This window comes from Chrysemys picta, chromosome 6 (genome assembly GCF_011386835.1).
Source record: "Chrysemys picta bellii isolate R12L10 chromosome 6, ASM1138683v2, whole genome shotgun sequence".
NCBI lineage: Eukaryota > Metazoa > Chordata > Testudines > Emydidae > Chrysemys > Chrysemys picta.
This window is the reverse complement of record NC_088796.1, coordinates 39,647,569-39,664,676: the sequence shown is the minus strand read 5'-3', so window position 1 is coordinate 39,664,676 and position 17,108 is coordinate 39,647,569.

Below are 17,108 nucleotides of genomic sequence, written 5' to 3'. Positions count from 1 at the left end.
TTTCTTAAGTGTATTTTTAATTATTCCATGTAAGGTGTGAAATTAAAGTGCTCTTTCAAAATTTCAGTCCATGCTCTGAAGCTAGAATTTGTAATTGGGGACCAACATTTCAAAACATAGGCTTTATTCATGTGTGTATAATTTTTATACACATTCTCATTGGTACACACAATAGATTGGGATGGATTCCATTTGCACATACAAAGTAAAGGCAAATTCAGTTTGATTGTGTACGTTATGAATGCCAAGGTTAGGTCACAGAAATAGAGGCTAAGCTGAAGTCCTACTGAAAAATTGGCTCTCCCTAGATCTCTTTGGTCTAGTGTATCAGCTGTAACCAATAATTGAGAAATGTAAAGCTGTTCTGCAAAAACAGAGGATTTATTAAACTAGATCTTCATTGGCTCAAAATAGAGTAATATGTCTGGAAGTAAAAGAGACTCCAAATAATATATAAAAGGACACCAGCAGCAGGTCAGCAACAAGCGCCATTAAAATTTTGTTTCTCTATATTACACAGAGACTTGAGATTGCTTTTGAGTTCAGCGCGACTAATTACAGTGCATAAAGTGAAGGCTTGCCTAGATCAACCAATAGTGCAGGATAAGCTAGGGTGTAAATCCACAGCGCACTAGAGTGCTGCTCACTAACTGTGCATGTGAACCCTGCTACCCCCACATTAAAAGTCCCCCCAGTGCCAATTAACCTACTCCCATTTGAAAGCAGATCAGATCAGAGCACAATAGGGAACTTTCAGTGCGCAGTAGCAGCAGGGTCCACACAAAGAGTTAGTGTATATTTATACCCCAGCATTAACTGTTCATTTAGACAAGCCCTCAATCATGTGGATAAATCTTTGCAGGATTAGGGCCATAATTTTTAAGATAGACTACAGTAGTGCAAACCCCACACAATCATGAGCCTGGAAACACCCCTCCCACCTAAATCACAAGACTAGCTTAAAAATCATGGTTTTTAAAAATAGCACATTTTGGATGCTTTTTATTTACCTTCTGGCTTCTGAGGAGGGTTCATGTTTTCAAGCTTTTTATACAACTATGAGGGCTACAAACTTACTTTTGTTGTTGTTGTCATGAAAGCTGAGATTCTCATGTAACCACATGACTGAAAGAGCTGGGGCTATGAGAAAAACGCCAAATTCACAAGACTGACATTAACATTGAAAGAGTTGGCAACCCTGAGACTATGCAATACCAATATATAACAAGAGTGTCTATCCTAAAGCATCTGTTGCTTTTCAGCCCTAAGGGAACAGGAATGGATTATCCTTTCCTTTGTATATCAAAAAAGAAAATCAAAGATTTTTATTTTTCACAGCACATATTTGGTCCCAGGGCTTCAAGGGTATCACTCCTGTGGTGGGTCAACTGACACCCACTTTCAAATGGGACTTCTAAAACAGCACTCGCTCTTTGTGGCTGAGCTGCCTTCAAGGAGCTGGTAGATCAGATGGATTAATGGCAATAACTCTTAAATCTGTCTTGAGCTGAATGGAACAGTTAGGGTAGCCGGCAAAAAATTAAATTAAGGACATACAGCTACTCCTTTAAAAACTGGGAATGTGCCTCTCTCTCTATGCATTTACACTGCATATATCACCATGGAATCTGAGTCTAAATCATAACATCTGGCAGGATCTTGCATGATTTCCCATGAGCTCTGGCAATGGGCTGCGATGCTCTGAGTCCCTTTAAATATCACCATTAGGATTCATTTATTGTGGTACTTTTTCTCATCACCAGTTTATTTCTCCAAATAATGAAGTAAGCCAAACATAAAAAGTGTTCACTGCTAATCTCCATACTGAATCCTATTAAACTGAAAAGTAACTTGAAACTGGAATTTTTCTGTTACTGGGCAGAGATCTCATCTTGAATAACATTTCTGTGAACTTGATATTTCAGGTGCTGTAAATACTTTTCACAGCTCTGAATACATATGGGGAGAGATGTGCAAAAAGGCCACTGTATGTGCTTGCATTTGCCTCTCAATTTGCTCCTTAACTTCACATCACCAATAATTTCTAAAGAAAGCTGGGACTGAATTTTACCAAACTCTTTACTATTTCCTAAGCCATCAATTTGGGTCTTTCATAAGAGAGAGAGAGAGTGTACACATAAGAAAAATTAAAAGTGATTGTGAGGTTAAAAACTATTCAGCAAAATTAACAAAACTTGAAAAGAACATCCTAAGGTGGCAGATTTGATCCTTCCTGTAAACTGAATTCCCCAGGTGCCCCGCCCCTTCTCAAATAAAATGTGGCTGCTAATGATTGCAAATAGCTTAGCAGGTGTTGTGAGGTTTTTTTTTTTTTTAAACTAAATTGCTGATGAGGATTTCTTTGGTTCCTAATGACACATTTGTGTGTTTGCAGAGACTAACAGTGTTTGAAAATATATCTGCTGATGCCAGTGTAGCTTTGATTGGTCTTGTTTGATTACTATGTGTGATAACCTTGGTGGCACATTATGTGAATTATACCTTATTTCCATAAACTTAATGGGCTTTTCTCTCTCCTCCCTGCCCCCGTCCCAATCTCCTGCAGAAAATGTGAGCATGAGATGGCAATCCATGCCTCTGTAAAAAAACAAACAGATAAAGCATCACAGTTGCCAACCAAGTGCCAATGGGAGTCTTTCCATTGACTTAAATGGACTTTAGATCAGGCCGCAACAGCTTATATTCATTAGCAAGAATCAGCAGCAGTTTACATACTCAGAACAGTTGGTTCAGCAACGGCAGGTTTCTGCTAAACTAACTGAAAGAACTCCTTCTTTATTTTAGACTTCAGCTAATGGAAACAAATGTTACCTGAACAAATACAATGTTCCAGAGACTCAGAGATCCCTATGCATATAGGAAGAGCCAACACATCACACATCATCATTTTTAACTGAATTGCTAGTCTTTAAGTCAATTTTATAGAAATTAGAAATGGAAAAGAGCTTTCAGGATAATTCCCTACAACAATTTTTGTAGCAATCTGCCTAATAAAGTTTTAATGGTCTTAAATGATAGTTCCTGGATGTTCCTTGGAAGAATATGCCTCAGCTTCCTACAACTCACCGGTCAGACATTTTTTCTAATACCCAGCCTAAATCTGGTTTCATTCTACTAAACTTATTTATACTCCCTTGTACCACACCGCACAATATTTCTCCATTTGTATTGTTTATACTCTCAAATATGTGGGTATTGTTTACACCCTCAGTATAGTTATACATCCCATTACCAGTCCCTTGAGGAGTCTTGTGCAACAGGTTAGTATGGTCCTTGATTTTGAACCAAACCTCACCCTTATCCCTGATTGGGACCCTATCCAACATTTTATTTCCTATGACCACCAACATTCTGACGGGCTGCCTATGGAGTTTGGCCCTCAGAGAGCTGTACACTTCTAACTGTGTATATGTATTGAAGCTTACATCTGTTCTATACCATATTTAGCTGAATGCTAGCTCTCTTCCCTCCCTGCAAAATCTGAATGCAACTGTTCACTAGAGATGAAAAGACAAAGTGAAATGTACCATGGGACTAAATAGGTGGGGAAATTCTGAAGTGAGTTTGAACTGTGCAGTTAGCCTACAGCCCAGCAGAAGGACCAGAAACTGCTGAACTCTGCCATTAAGACTTCAAAGTGAGTTGAGTGTGTGTTGGAGGAAGTACAGAGCTAGGGAATAGATAAGGAGGCTATAGGATGGTTACATAGAGGAAAGGATTCCAGAGAGGAGAAGAAAACATGCTCTTGGAGATCACAGAAGAGGGAAAAATCGAGAGACTAAAAACATGTATTGAAGGTGGGCCAGCTGCATGACAATCTCACTGGAGAAGTCAGAAAGGATGAAATAGGATGGAAGGGAGGAAGAAAGGAAAGGTACAGAATAACATCTGAACTTTTGGATAACTCTGTATTCTCTGAAATCTCTGAAACTTGCGTTTCATCCCTCATCAGTTGCTCATTAACCCGCATGTCCCTAAGGTTACTGTGTCAAACCAAAGAGTAAAGGAACATGATTTGCACATTATAGTAACAGGAGAACTCAAGTCATTGTGAGAACATACTTGCAAAAGCAGCTTTCTCCCAACATGATGAGAATTATATGAAATCTCCCAGGATATTGTATCCCCACCTGGGTAAGTTTAGCTTAGTTAGTGTTGTGATGTTGCACTCTATATGATTTTATGAAAGTATGCTGATGAGTGTGAATATAACGTAACTAAAGTATGCTTCATGCAAGAGGTCTCTTGTAAGGTATCATTACAAAGCTTATAATCTACTGTGTGGTCATCCTATTTGTATAAATGTATCACTCTTGTATCTGAAATTTAGAAATATGAAATATAATCTGAGGGCCTATTGTAATTATGCAAAGTGTGGGCCATTAATGGTGGTTTGGAATCTTGATGGCTCCCATTAACTAGGACAATTAACTGTAGATGGCTCTGTTTTACTTGTAAGTCTTCCTGTATACATGTGTGCTGGCAAGCGGGTAATGAAGTCTTACAGTGACATGTGATCATGTCATCTGAACTGGAATCCATCTTTAACCTAGTGCTTTTCCATTTAGAAGGGGGCGGTGGGGACCCAGAGAGACAAAGGATTCCCACCTTATGCAAAAGATATATAAGTGGGTGGAACAGAACAAAGGAGGCTGCAGTCATGAGAAATTCCCTAGCTACCACCTGAGCTGGAACAAGGGCTGTATCAGGGGAAAGGATTGTGCCCAGACTAGGAAGGCATCCAGTCTGTGAAAAACTTATTGAAACATCTCTGAGGGAGAGATCTTATCTGTATTTAATTTTATTACTGTATTAGGCTTAGACTTGCTGTGTTTTATTTTATTTTACTTGTTAATTCACTTTGTTCTGTCTGTTACTACTTGGAACCACTTAAATCCTACTTTCTGTATTTAATAAAATCACTTTTTACTTATTAATTAACCCAGAGTATGTATTAATACCTGGGGAGGGGCAAACAGCTGTGCATATCTCTCTATCAGTGTTATAGAGGGCAAACAATTTATGCGTTTACCCTGTATAAGCTCTATACAGGGTAAAACAGATTTCTTTGGGGTTTGGACCCCACTGGGAGTTGGGCATCTGAGTGTTAAAGACAGGAACACTTCTTAAATTGCTTTCAGTCTGCAGCTTTCTGGCACGTGGTTCAGACCGTGGGTCTGTGTTGGAGCAGACTGGCATGTCTGGCTCAACAAGACAGGGTGCTGGAGTCCCAAGCTGGTAGGGAAAGCAGGGGCAGTAGTAGTCTTGGCACATCAGTTGGCAGCCCCAAGGCGGTTTCTGTGATCCAACCCATCTATGAATAGAACATGCATGTCATTTTAAAAAGTCACTTAGATGGGAATCAAAGCCAGTGTCACCGAAGTAGTCACTGAATAATGTTCAGACTATGGTTATACATAGACTGTTTGACTTTTGCTGTTTGTTTTCCATGGTAAATAAGAATTGCCGTGCTGGAACAGTTCCATAGTCCATCTACTCCAGCATCCTGTTCTCTGACAGTGGCCAGCACCAGATGCTTCAGAAGAAGATGCAAAACCCCTACAATAGGCAGATGTAGGATATTAATTCCTAATAAAGACTGGCTTACATGTAATGCATGAGGTTTCTGATCCCTTCCAAAACTCTTTGTTGGCAGTAGTGTTATTGTCACCTACATTTTCTGGTGTTGTTTATACTCCCTGATTGGATGACTGTTTTTTAAAAGGAATATAATGATCAGTGACTAATGCATTTCCTGTACACATATTTTGAAAAATACTATTTCTGGTAAAATTATTGCAACTTTTGGGATTTAGGAATATGTTCATGAATGCGTAGCAGTTGCCTGAATACTCTCAAATAACAGATACCATGGCTTCACGACTCATAGCAAACCAAACTCGGTGCTTTTATTAGCAAAGATATTGACAAATTAGTTATTTAACTATTTACTAGCCTTTGTAGATATAATGGGTAATATTAGTAAAAACGTGGTTATTAAACACCCATTGCAGAAGATGTATGCATAAAGGACATTTATTTCAGTAACAAGAACATTGTGAGTTAGAATAGCAAAGACCGGGGAGGGGGAAAACACAACCAAAAAACAAGGGATATAAAACTACATTCTCTGGGGCAACCTCTGATTAATGGGGACTAAGAAGATACATCTCTGAGCAGGTTATTCCATCTCTGCCTACAGAAAGGTTTCTTGCATCTTCCTCTGAAGTAGCAGGTACTCTCCACTGATCTGACCTAGTATGGCAATTCCTATGTTTCTGGTCTGGTTTGAAATGTGTTTCTAGACTAAGGTTACTTGGATAATGTATTTAATTTTAAATAGATGTTGGTCTAATTTCTCAATCATTTTAGGATGATGTTCTGTCCAATTGTATCAGCCTGTTTCTTGTGTTGATTCTCACTAGAGCATGAGACACTTTACAAAAAATATTGATCTGTGGTTGCCTTTTTGCTAGTCAGTTTATGGAGTCAGACAGCTGGTTATTCACAGCCAGTGTAGATCATCAGAAATGATAGCCTGCCTGTTTCCAGAACACATGAGTGTGCATTATTCTTTGACTAGAAGTTTAATTCTACTACAATAAGGCTTACAACCTTTGTCCTCAGACACAGACTGTATATCTAACAATGTACTGAGACAGCCAAAAATCAATTTTTTGAGACTATTTCAACAGATTTTTTTTTTAAAGAACTATATCCTGATAGTCCGAAAAGATGAGGACTCTGGCAGAAAAAGGTCAGAATCAAAATGCATCTGTCACAGGACTGATTCATTGACTCCACCTCACCCACCAGGCCACAGTACATGGATTCTTCTAAACTGTTGGGTATGTCTACCCTGCAGCTGGGAGCAAGCCTGGGTAAACAGACTAGTGGGGCTTGAGCTTGCATGCTAAAAATAGTGGTGTGGACGTTGAAGTTGGAGAGTTGGGAGCCACTCGAACTCAGACCTGCGGGGGGCGGGGGGGACGACACCTGAGCTGCAACATCCACATTGCTATTTTTACCACATTAGCCCCCAAGCGCAAGTCTGTCTACCCAGGCTGGGAGGCTTGCTCCCAGTTACAGTGTGTCTGAGCAGCATCCAGGCACTGTCTTTGGCCTCTCAAGATTACTTCTGAGGTACGGTGACCATATGTCCTGTTTTGGCTGGGACAGTCCCTTTTTTAGGCCCCGTCCTGACCATCCCGACTTTTTTGACAAAACTGGGCATTTGTCCCATTTGCTCTTGCCAACTGATCATCAGCTAGCAAGAGCAAACGGGACAAATGCCCAGTTTTGTCAAAAAAGTGGGGTGGGGCCCCCAGTGGAGAGCAGAGGAAAATGCAGGCGGTGGTCGGGGCAACACCAGCCCTGGCTGGAGGGAGGGCTACGGAGAGTGATTTGGACCAACCTGCCCCGCATGCAGGAGGGAGAGAGGGCCTAGGGCGGCCCCACACACAGGTGTGAGAGCGGGGCCTCGGGCAGCCATGTGTGCGGGCATGCAGCAGGGGGGCTCAACAGACCAGCCCCATGCATGGGTGGCCTCAGAGTTCCAACCCCCATGCACAGGAGGGTAAAGAGGGCTGTGAGGGGGGAGGAGGACCACGGGTGGGGGGGCCTCGGGCTAGCTCCAGACACCAATGAGGATGCTGGCCCTGTGTAGGCGGGAAGCAGGGAGGCCTTGGGTGGCCCTGTGTGTGTGTGTGTGGGGGGGAAGCGGGGCGAGGCGGGGCTGATCCATTTCCCAAGCACTGAACACTCCATGGAACAGTTCAAATGTACACTGCACACACTTCCATATCTGTTCAACTGTGTCCCATATGTGTACAACACCCCCTAAAGGCCAACTAGAACAGGAGGATAGGGACACACAAACAGTGAAACTGCTAGGGTGGCAGTGTACACAGTTTGACTGTTTTGCACTTTAGCTCATTTCATTTCTTAATATGCACTGTTTACTGTTTTTGTGTCAGCTGGTCTGCCTATCAGGTTTTATATTGTTATTTATTATTTACATACCATGTTTAAAATAAAGTGTTCAATTTGCACAAGGTTATATAAGCAGGTTTTATTAAATTTATTAAAATGGAACTTCATCACAGTAATCCACAAGCTGTGTGTTCAACAGTGGTTATAAAACGCATAACAACATTTCATAAATAATAATCTTCCTGAGAGGCCCCAATCACAGAAATAGCAGGATGAGTGTGACATATATTATATCATTCCCCCTCATTTGTGGCACCATAGCAAACCCATTATGTGGATACACAAGGCATCCCTGATTTTTGCTGCATACGTGGATTCTTCCCCAGTAATTTTCGGGTTGTGTGAACAATCCAACAGTGTATTGGGTCCACTCCTAGTAAAATCGCTCATAGTTATCCTTGCAGACATTGCACAGTGCACAGCAAGACACAATAATGTGGACAACATTGGCATCTGAATAGTTCTGAAGGCAGTGCCATCTGGATTTCACTCTGCCACGCACACATTCAACCATCATCCTACAGCAACTGACCATGTTGTTAAACCTTCTTTTGCCAAAACATTGAGATTAGGGTATTGTTTCATAAGCCATGGCAAAAGGGTGTACATGGAGTGCTCTAGAATATCAGTGGTGACAGTAACTCCATTTATAATGATGTTGTTTGGTGAGATAAATGTCCCTGCTTGTCCATGAAGTTTGTCTCTGGACAACCTTGGCATCATGCACCTTGCCAGTGCATCCCAAGTTAGTATCCATGAATATGCCTCTGTGGCTGACCAGGGCTTGCATAGCGATGGAGTAGTACCTTTTGCAGTTTATGTACTCATGTTCGCCTTGTGGAGGACAAACTCTGGGCACATGATAGCTGCACAGAAGTTTGGAAAACCCATTATCTCAAAACCAGCAGTTATTTCAGAAATATTGTTTATGCCCACCACTCTTAGATACATTACAGTCCTGATGACCTCACAAACCACCACAACTGACTTGCCACTTTAAACTGGTTAGCAATGGACCTATAGCAGTCTGGGGTAGTCAGCTTCCAGATGGCTATAGAAACCTGCTTCTGGACTGGGATGGCCTCCTTCGTGCAGCTATTCTGATGCTGGAGGGTCAGAGCAAGCTGATCACACAGATCCAGGAATATCTGTTTCTTTATGCAAAAGTTCTGGAGCCACTGCTGGTCATCCCAGGTTCGCATGATTATGTGATCCCATCAATCCCACATATGCTCCAGAAGTGCTGGTTTATCTATGGGGAATCTGCAGTTATGGCAACAGGCATGATCAGCATAAACTGGGTCGTAGCTGCCATGTTTGTACCTCCCTCCAAGAGTTGCTTTCCTTAGGATAAATACCACTGCTGAAATGTCCACCAGCATGTCAAAGATATTCTGCCTGATTCCTAAAACAGGAGTGAAACCACAAGCACAAATTCTTTCACCAGTGCCAGATCCATGTTGCTGACTCCAGTTGAAGGGAGTTCACAAACTCAAAAATTGCTCAGCAAGATGTGTTGGTGAACTAAGACAACTTCACATCAAGTGCCACAGGATGGACAGGCAAGTTCTCCCACAACACACCATGAACCAAGCCCTAGAGCAGCTACCGCTAGCAAGGACACTAAGAATCCTGGGATACATCCCCAGAGCCAATAACATCTGACTCAGATATGTATAGTCCAGTATGGACATGTTGGCATGGGTCTGAGGCTCGCATAGCAATGCAATGAGGATGCTCAAGCTTAGGCCTTGGCTACACTTACCGGCAAGTTCGACGGCTGGAAATCGAACTTCTGGGTTCGACTTATCGCGTCTAGTCTGGACGCGATAAGTCGAACCCGGAAGTGCTCGCCGTCGACTGCGGTACTCCAGCTCGCCGAGAGGAGTACCGCGGAGTCGACGGGGGAGCCTGCCTGCCGAGTGTGGACCAAGGTAAGTTTCAACTAATTCGAAATAAGGTACTTCGAACTTCAGCTACGTTATTCACGTAGCTGAAGTTGCGTACCTTAGTTCGAATTAGGGGGGGTAGTGTAGACCAAGCCTTAGAAAGAACACATCTGCAGGTGTGGATCCCACAGATACAGGTTTACTATGCAGCGTAGTCATACCCTGAATGTTAAAAATGTAATCAAGGAAAGATATTTTACAAAATGCACCAAATCAATTCCTGGTGTACCTCAGCCTACAACAAAGGAAATACAATAACAAAGAACTTGATACAGTACTATTAACTGGATGTAAATATAACTAACAAGACAGTATTTGTAGGGAAATTATTACATATTCCTGCATGCCTTTCTTCTACTTAGACCAGACTTTTTGTCAGGATGTTTGTTCATCCCTGAACCAAATAGCTGCATTGTTGATATTCCCTGAAGCTCAACCTTTCAGACATTGTACTTTTTGCAATGACACTTTTGTGCCCTATAGCTAGCTTTTCTGTCTCCATAACCTTTCCAGGGGCGAAGAATTTCTGCCTTTGGGTAGGAAATGAAGTACTTCTGTGAATGAGAAGGGAAAAAAATTGCAATGCTCAAAGCAAGTAAGCTGTGGTCTGCATAACGGCCTTCCGAGGGAAACGGTGGGGGCGAGGGACCTGTCTGGTTTTAAGATTAAGTTAGATAAGTTTATGGAGGGAATGGTTTAATGGAAAAACATACTAGCCAGGGAATACCAAGCAATGGCAGGTAAATAGTATAATGGCTAACAAGGGTCAGGCTGGAGACTCTTGCCTACATGCTCGGGGATTTACTGATCGCCATATTTGGGGTCGGGAAGGAATTTTCCTCCAGGGTAGATTGGCAGAGGCCCTGGAGATTTTTCGCCTTCCTCCGCAGCATGGGGCAGGGATCGCTAGCAGGAGGGTTCTCTGCCAATTGAAGTCACTAAAACACAGGATTTGGCGACTTCAACAGCAGAGTCAAGGGAAGGGGAGGGACGGTTTTGTGGCCTGCAACATGCAGGGGGTCAGACCAGATGATCATAATGGTCGCTTCTGACCTTAAAGTCTATGAGTCTATATATGAATTCTGTCTGAATAGCTACAATCCAAAAGTAACTAGATTTCTCTGAAATGTCAGGGTCATCTCCCAAACATTTTAATGTTTCTTTTTGTATTTCTGCCAGAGTATTTTGTACTTTTATATGATCAATGAGCTACTATCCTGAACTGATCACTAGTAATCAGCAAAACTGATTACAGTATTTTTTAAACCTCAAGACAGATTGGCAGCATTTAATTTTTAATATAAAAAAACTTATTTAGGTAAAAACAATATTATCAAGATGCCTGTAAGTAATCTATTTGTCAGCAGAACAATATCCGCTAACACAAGATAGAAACAGATGGATTAGAAATGCATCTGCTACTATAGCTCTTACCCAGTTGAAGACAGATTTTGTCTTTTGTTATAATGGATAACTACATAGAATAAATGCTTTTCTTACATGCTCTTTGGATTGATCTATTACCAGATTTAATTGGGATTTGCAGTTCTTATCTAAGAGGCAGACATCTTGCTGAACTTTATCTTATCCTTGCATGCTATTTTCAGTTATTGAAAAAGAAACACAAAAATCATACAGGTATATGGTGAACAAGGTTTAATTAATCTCCATATGTAAGTAACTTTAGTAGGCAAACTATCCTAAATAAGATACTGGACAAAATACAATTCATATGCTTATAACTTCTCTTGTGATACAATATACTGTTAATGCTGCATCACTATGAAGAGATATAATTAGCAGAATTACAATGGTGGCCTTCCTTGTGCTTTTTAAACCCTTTCATGCATGTATTTTTTTATATTCAGGTTTAATAACCAAACCAGACCTGCCACTAGCAGGCAATCTGCCTATTATTATGGCATGCATGCCCATTACAACAAATCACATTTTCTTTCCCTAGTCTGAGGCCAGGTAGCATAGTATTTCCCTCCACCATCTACTATTTAATAGAAGACCACATAATAAACTCTTACCACTGTTTTGTTTCAGGTGGCTACTGTGAAATAAAATAAGTCAAAACCATACTCCTATACATTATTTAACAGCATGCTAAGAACTTTATGTACAAAAAAAAAATCCCTAGAAAATTTCTTGAACAAAGACTAATTTGGTTCCTTAATGGCTTGCCCTTTCCTTGAATAAATTTGCTTTCAGATAACTTTAAACAAAGGACCCCCTCCCACCCCCAAAAAACCCTCAGAGATGGAAATATCTTTATTAATTAAGCATTGAGGTGAAAAATTTCAAAGCTGAGAGCCTAGTAAGGCTTCTACATCTACACTTAGGCATCTTAATATAAAGTTCTTAATTGGAGCTGCGGTGCTCAGCATCTCTAGAGATCAGGCCATGTCTATTTAGGTACCTAAATATGACTTTATGAGCCTAACCTGCTTTCAGAATTTGGATTAATTTTTTAGTTATATATTAGTTTATTTTTACAAGAAGTCTCCTCTCTTTTTCGATACCTATCCTAGCAAATAATATTTTCTCTTGTGATCTTCTTCATTATCTACCTCAAAAGTCTTTTTTTAACATAACCAGCTAACCACTGCTAGTTTTGATTTCCACATCTGCCAGAGAGTTGGGAAGCCTTCATGCTCTATCTAATCAAAGTCAGTTTCAAGTAAGATATGACTATCGGTACATGTCAACAAAATAAAGAAAGTATGCATATAATCAAATCTATCCTAACATTAAAATTGACATTAAGACAACATTTAACTTGTGCGAAACTCTCACAGGATAACATATTAAAATTAAACAGGACTGTTTCAGCCAGTCAGAGTGCTTGAAACCTTAATTCACCTCTTGGATCAAAGTGCTTTATGATACGGTTTTTAATTCCATGACTATATACTGGGTTTTCCCCAGGAGCCCTGCTTCACTGAGTATACAGGTTGGATGCGTAAGGGGACAAAGTACAGATTTCATGTACAATTGTAAATCTGACATTTTGTAATTTTCCAAGTGCTTGACTTTGCAACTTAAATAACATACTTTTAACATCATTTTGTATGTAATTATACAGAGAGAGCCATAGGTACACACCGCACAGTAAAAATTAAGACACACGCAAAGATCTATTTCTTTATAAACCCATCTAGAGGTTTCTTTTTTGCTACATGAGGGCTGATGCTACAATGAATCTTTTTCTAACAAATAGCATTATAGAAATGTCCATAGTGGGCGATAACAATGGTCTCTCTCTAGTATCCTGGACCTCTAAAACATGGGCATTTTTTTTTTCTGAAGTGGGCATATGTTTCTTTTTTGGTGTTTTTAATTACGTAGCCTGCAGCCCACTGGCATGACTGCAGCCCAGACTCCTGATTCCAGAGTTGGCAAAGCGAAGCCAGTTCTGGAACTCAGCTATGAAAATACCCTCTCACCCTCTTTGGCCGGACACGAGGAATGAGGGAAGACCAAAATGCACTGTGCGGGTCAGGGGAACGAAGAGCATATCCTCCCATAATCTCCCCCCTTTTGTTCTCTGCTTGGCCTCTGCAAAGAGGGATGGGGCCAACTGACTGGCTGCTGTGTGTCACCCCTCTCTTCCCCTGCCCCCATTGCCTATTTAAGTTAAGTCTCAGCTTTTCCAAAGCCTCTTACTCTCTGGTCAGCTGGAAGGGAGCAGTTGCTATACAGCCATGCCTGGAACAAGAAAACGCATGGGCATGCTGGAAGAATCATGGGAACAAAACCAGCCCATGGATTCTTTTGGGTTCCCAGCTCCAGGATTCCAGGACAAGGAAGAATCAAGGTGACTTCTGCTCCCAGGATATACAACACCTGGAGGGAAGGGAGGAGCTCTGGGACCCCCTTCCCGCTTGTGGGGGGGGTCACATCTCAGTTCCCCAACCTTGAGGAATAGCCCACTCAAGGAGCAGGAGCCCTGCTTGGGAGGGAGGCAGCTTTCTTCCAGAGCCATGAAAAATTCTAAAAATTCAGACACAGAGGGGCACTGCTGCCCAATTTTAATCTCACATTTCTTGTAGATAGCAATACAAGGTATCCTAGCCACTGGGTACTTTCATGGGATTACCTGATATGCCAGGGGCATCAGATAGTCTCTGTCTCACACAGATTCCAGGCCTTTCTGGAATCTGCTAGTGGAGGAGGAGGACCACCACCCAACACATCTTCCCCATAGACAGAACATCCACATGCACATAGTGCAGGAGTTTTATGAGATAGCTCATTTTCTTTTGGTACAAGGCACAGTGAATGGAAGGATATCCCACTAAGGGCTCTCTCGGTGAACAATGCAGCATTACCAAAATAGGAAGCACACTTATTCTATGAAAATGATGTGGTTCTGTTTCATGGAGCTGCAGTTTAGAGCTGTTTGAAGTGACATTTCCTAGATCCCAGTTCTTGCCGAAGTGGATACATCCTCTACAACTTATCCCTACCAACTCAGTTTGAGGAAGGAGACAATGAGTCCAGATTCTTCTTGAATGAGCAGGAAATAGAAAAAAAAATCCATGCCATATAGGTCTATTGTTTGGGCCCAATAAATTCAGATAGACAAGAAGCAACCTAGTCACCCAAAAAATTTCAGGAGGGGCATAAGGTCACTCGGCCCACCCCTAAAAGGCTTGTAAAATAGGAGAGCACAGATCATGTTGATGTTTTGGTGGGGAGATGTGTAGATATCTACTGCACTGGTAGCACACCCAGGTGTGCACTGTAGGAGCAGGTAATGGCATTATGAAGGGATATGAGAGGCCCATTTTTCAAAGCAGCTTCCTGAGCTGTCAATGCAGGGCCACAATTTAGTGTGCACACATGCACTTAAGCACACAAATTAGGTAACTGCCTACTTAAGCACCCATTTCTACTTGGAAACATGGGACGCACACAGTCTAATCAACCATTTTTGAAAACAGGGTTCCACAGCCAAACTATTCACATTAATCATGCACTGGTCATACATTCAGTCAGCTGGTTTTCATGATTTTTTGTAAATCTGAATACTTTTAAAGCTAATATATATTAAAACAGAAAAAGTTAAGGGTGGTGAGTTGATCCTTTTAGTTCTAAAAAATGCCAACATAAATATGCATTCTACGAGCAAAATTTTCTGTTTGTGCTTGTCAATGATCCACATACACCATAAGGAATGTTATGAGAGCTTGTGAACATTCCTAAGCAGAACTTTCTGCATTTTTTGGTAGACTCGTCTTTTTCATTCCCTCCATGAAAGAACATACAGGGTTTTGTCACTCATCTTCTACAGCTCTAACACATCAATCTTCTTTACCATACTAAAGGCTTGTCCACACATGGCATCCTACCAGAACAACTCCATTAAACCAGAACAAGGTACTTTTATTCCAGAGTAAGAGTGTCCACAGATGGAGGTTATTCAGGAAGAGCTAACACAATTCAAATTCATGCCCTACCAATATTAGCTTTAAAATACAGACAAGCCCTGAGTTAATAATTGTAAACACAATCTAGATTCTATACAATGCAATCAATCTAATCCAGTATCATTTCCAAAAGTGGTCAGTCAGACATTTGAGAGGAAGGTGCAAAAATTCCTTTAGAGGATCATTTTGGAACAACATGCCCATAAGATAAAATTTTCCCTTCTCCTGTCCATTAGTGGATGGTTTAGGGACTGAAACAGATGGATTTATATCCCCTGCTCTTTTTATCCTATCTATTATAATTAACTGCATGTTTTCATTACCCATATGACTGTTTAATCCTTTTATAAATCCTGCTTAACTGTTGGTCTCACTGATGTTTTATGGCAGTGCGTTCCACATACAAATTAAGCATTACTTTAAAGCATTTCCTTTTATCAGTTGTAAATGTATTCCCTTTCAATTTCATAGGACGTCCCTTGTATAAGAGAAAGTGCAAACAGACACAGCTAGAAGAAGACCATGCACCTTTTTTTTCCTTTGAACAGATAATCAACTAAATGAATGATGAAATTTTAAATGTCACACACTGAAGGAGTGGCTTTTGTGACAGAAGAAATTGATATAACAGATTAGAAAAAGACAGTTTGAAGGTTGCCACCTGCTACACGTTTTGTGGAATCTTTATGCCATTACTGAGGCTGACATGTTTTTCTTGAAAAATAATCTTGGACAGATGAGATGTTATAACATTGTGTCATGAAATTATTACATTTTTTCATGCCATCATATTGCACAGCAAGGTCCTGGACATGGTGATACATATTAACTTGTTTTTTTAGCGAAACTGGAAAAGAAGGCTAGTAAACCTTGACTTCCTGAGAAGTAGATGACTAAGAGCAAATTCTGAGGATATATTAAGCTACATCTTCAAAGTACTCTAGCTTTAATGATTTTCCTACAGATCACTATGCTGGCCAGCAGCAAGCGACTGGCCATCTCAGTTGGTTGGTTTTCCAGTAGTGGTTTGGCATTTTTATCACAGTATGCTTAGTCGGCTAGATCAGCACACGTTGGGTGTTCTGAGCTGCTCAAGCCCCGGAAGGTCATGGATTTTTGCTCCACACTGGGCTGACTTATCCAGAGGAAAGGTCAGCCTTCCATATATTCTGAAAAGCTGTTCAGCAGGGAGCTCTGCAACTGTTCAGGTCAGCAAAGCTCATAAATGAGCTCTCCGTTTTCTAACTTCAATCTGTCCATATCTCCAGGGGGTTCACAATGCTCAAGAGTTATGGATTTAGTTATCCCTCGCTTGCACATGGGTGAGAAGTTCCCTCAATCTAGTCCATATGACATGAATTAACAACAAAACAAAACACACCCAAAATTGATGTTGTCTTGCCCACTCCACAATTGCTATTTTGCTGGGGACAGTAGTTGTGCTCATGATCCCTATTTTAAGGTGACAGTATAATGTTTAGGCTGCATTTTAGTTTGTTCTTCTCCAAAACAAAACTGTTAAGCAGCAAAACCATGGCTTCTCCAATATTAAAATTCTCTCTTAGGTGGCTGGCATTCAGGTAGGCAAACAAGAATGCAAGGATACAATGGAACTTTAGAATTCCCATGCCATTTCTTTATACCCAGTGGCCACACAGGTTGACTGAGCTAGATGGAGTCATAGGCTTCACCCCTAGGGAAGGGCTAA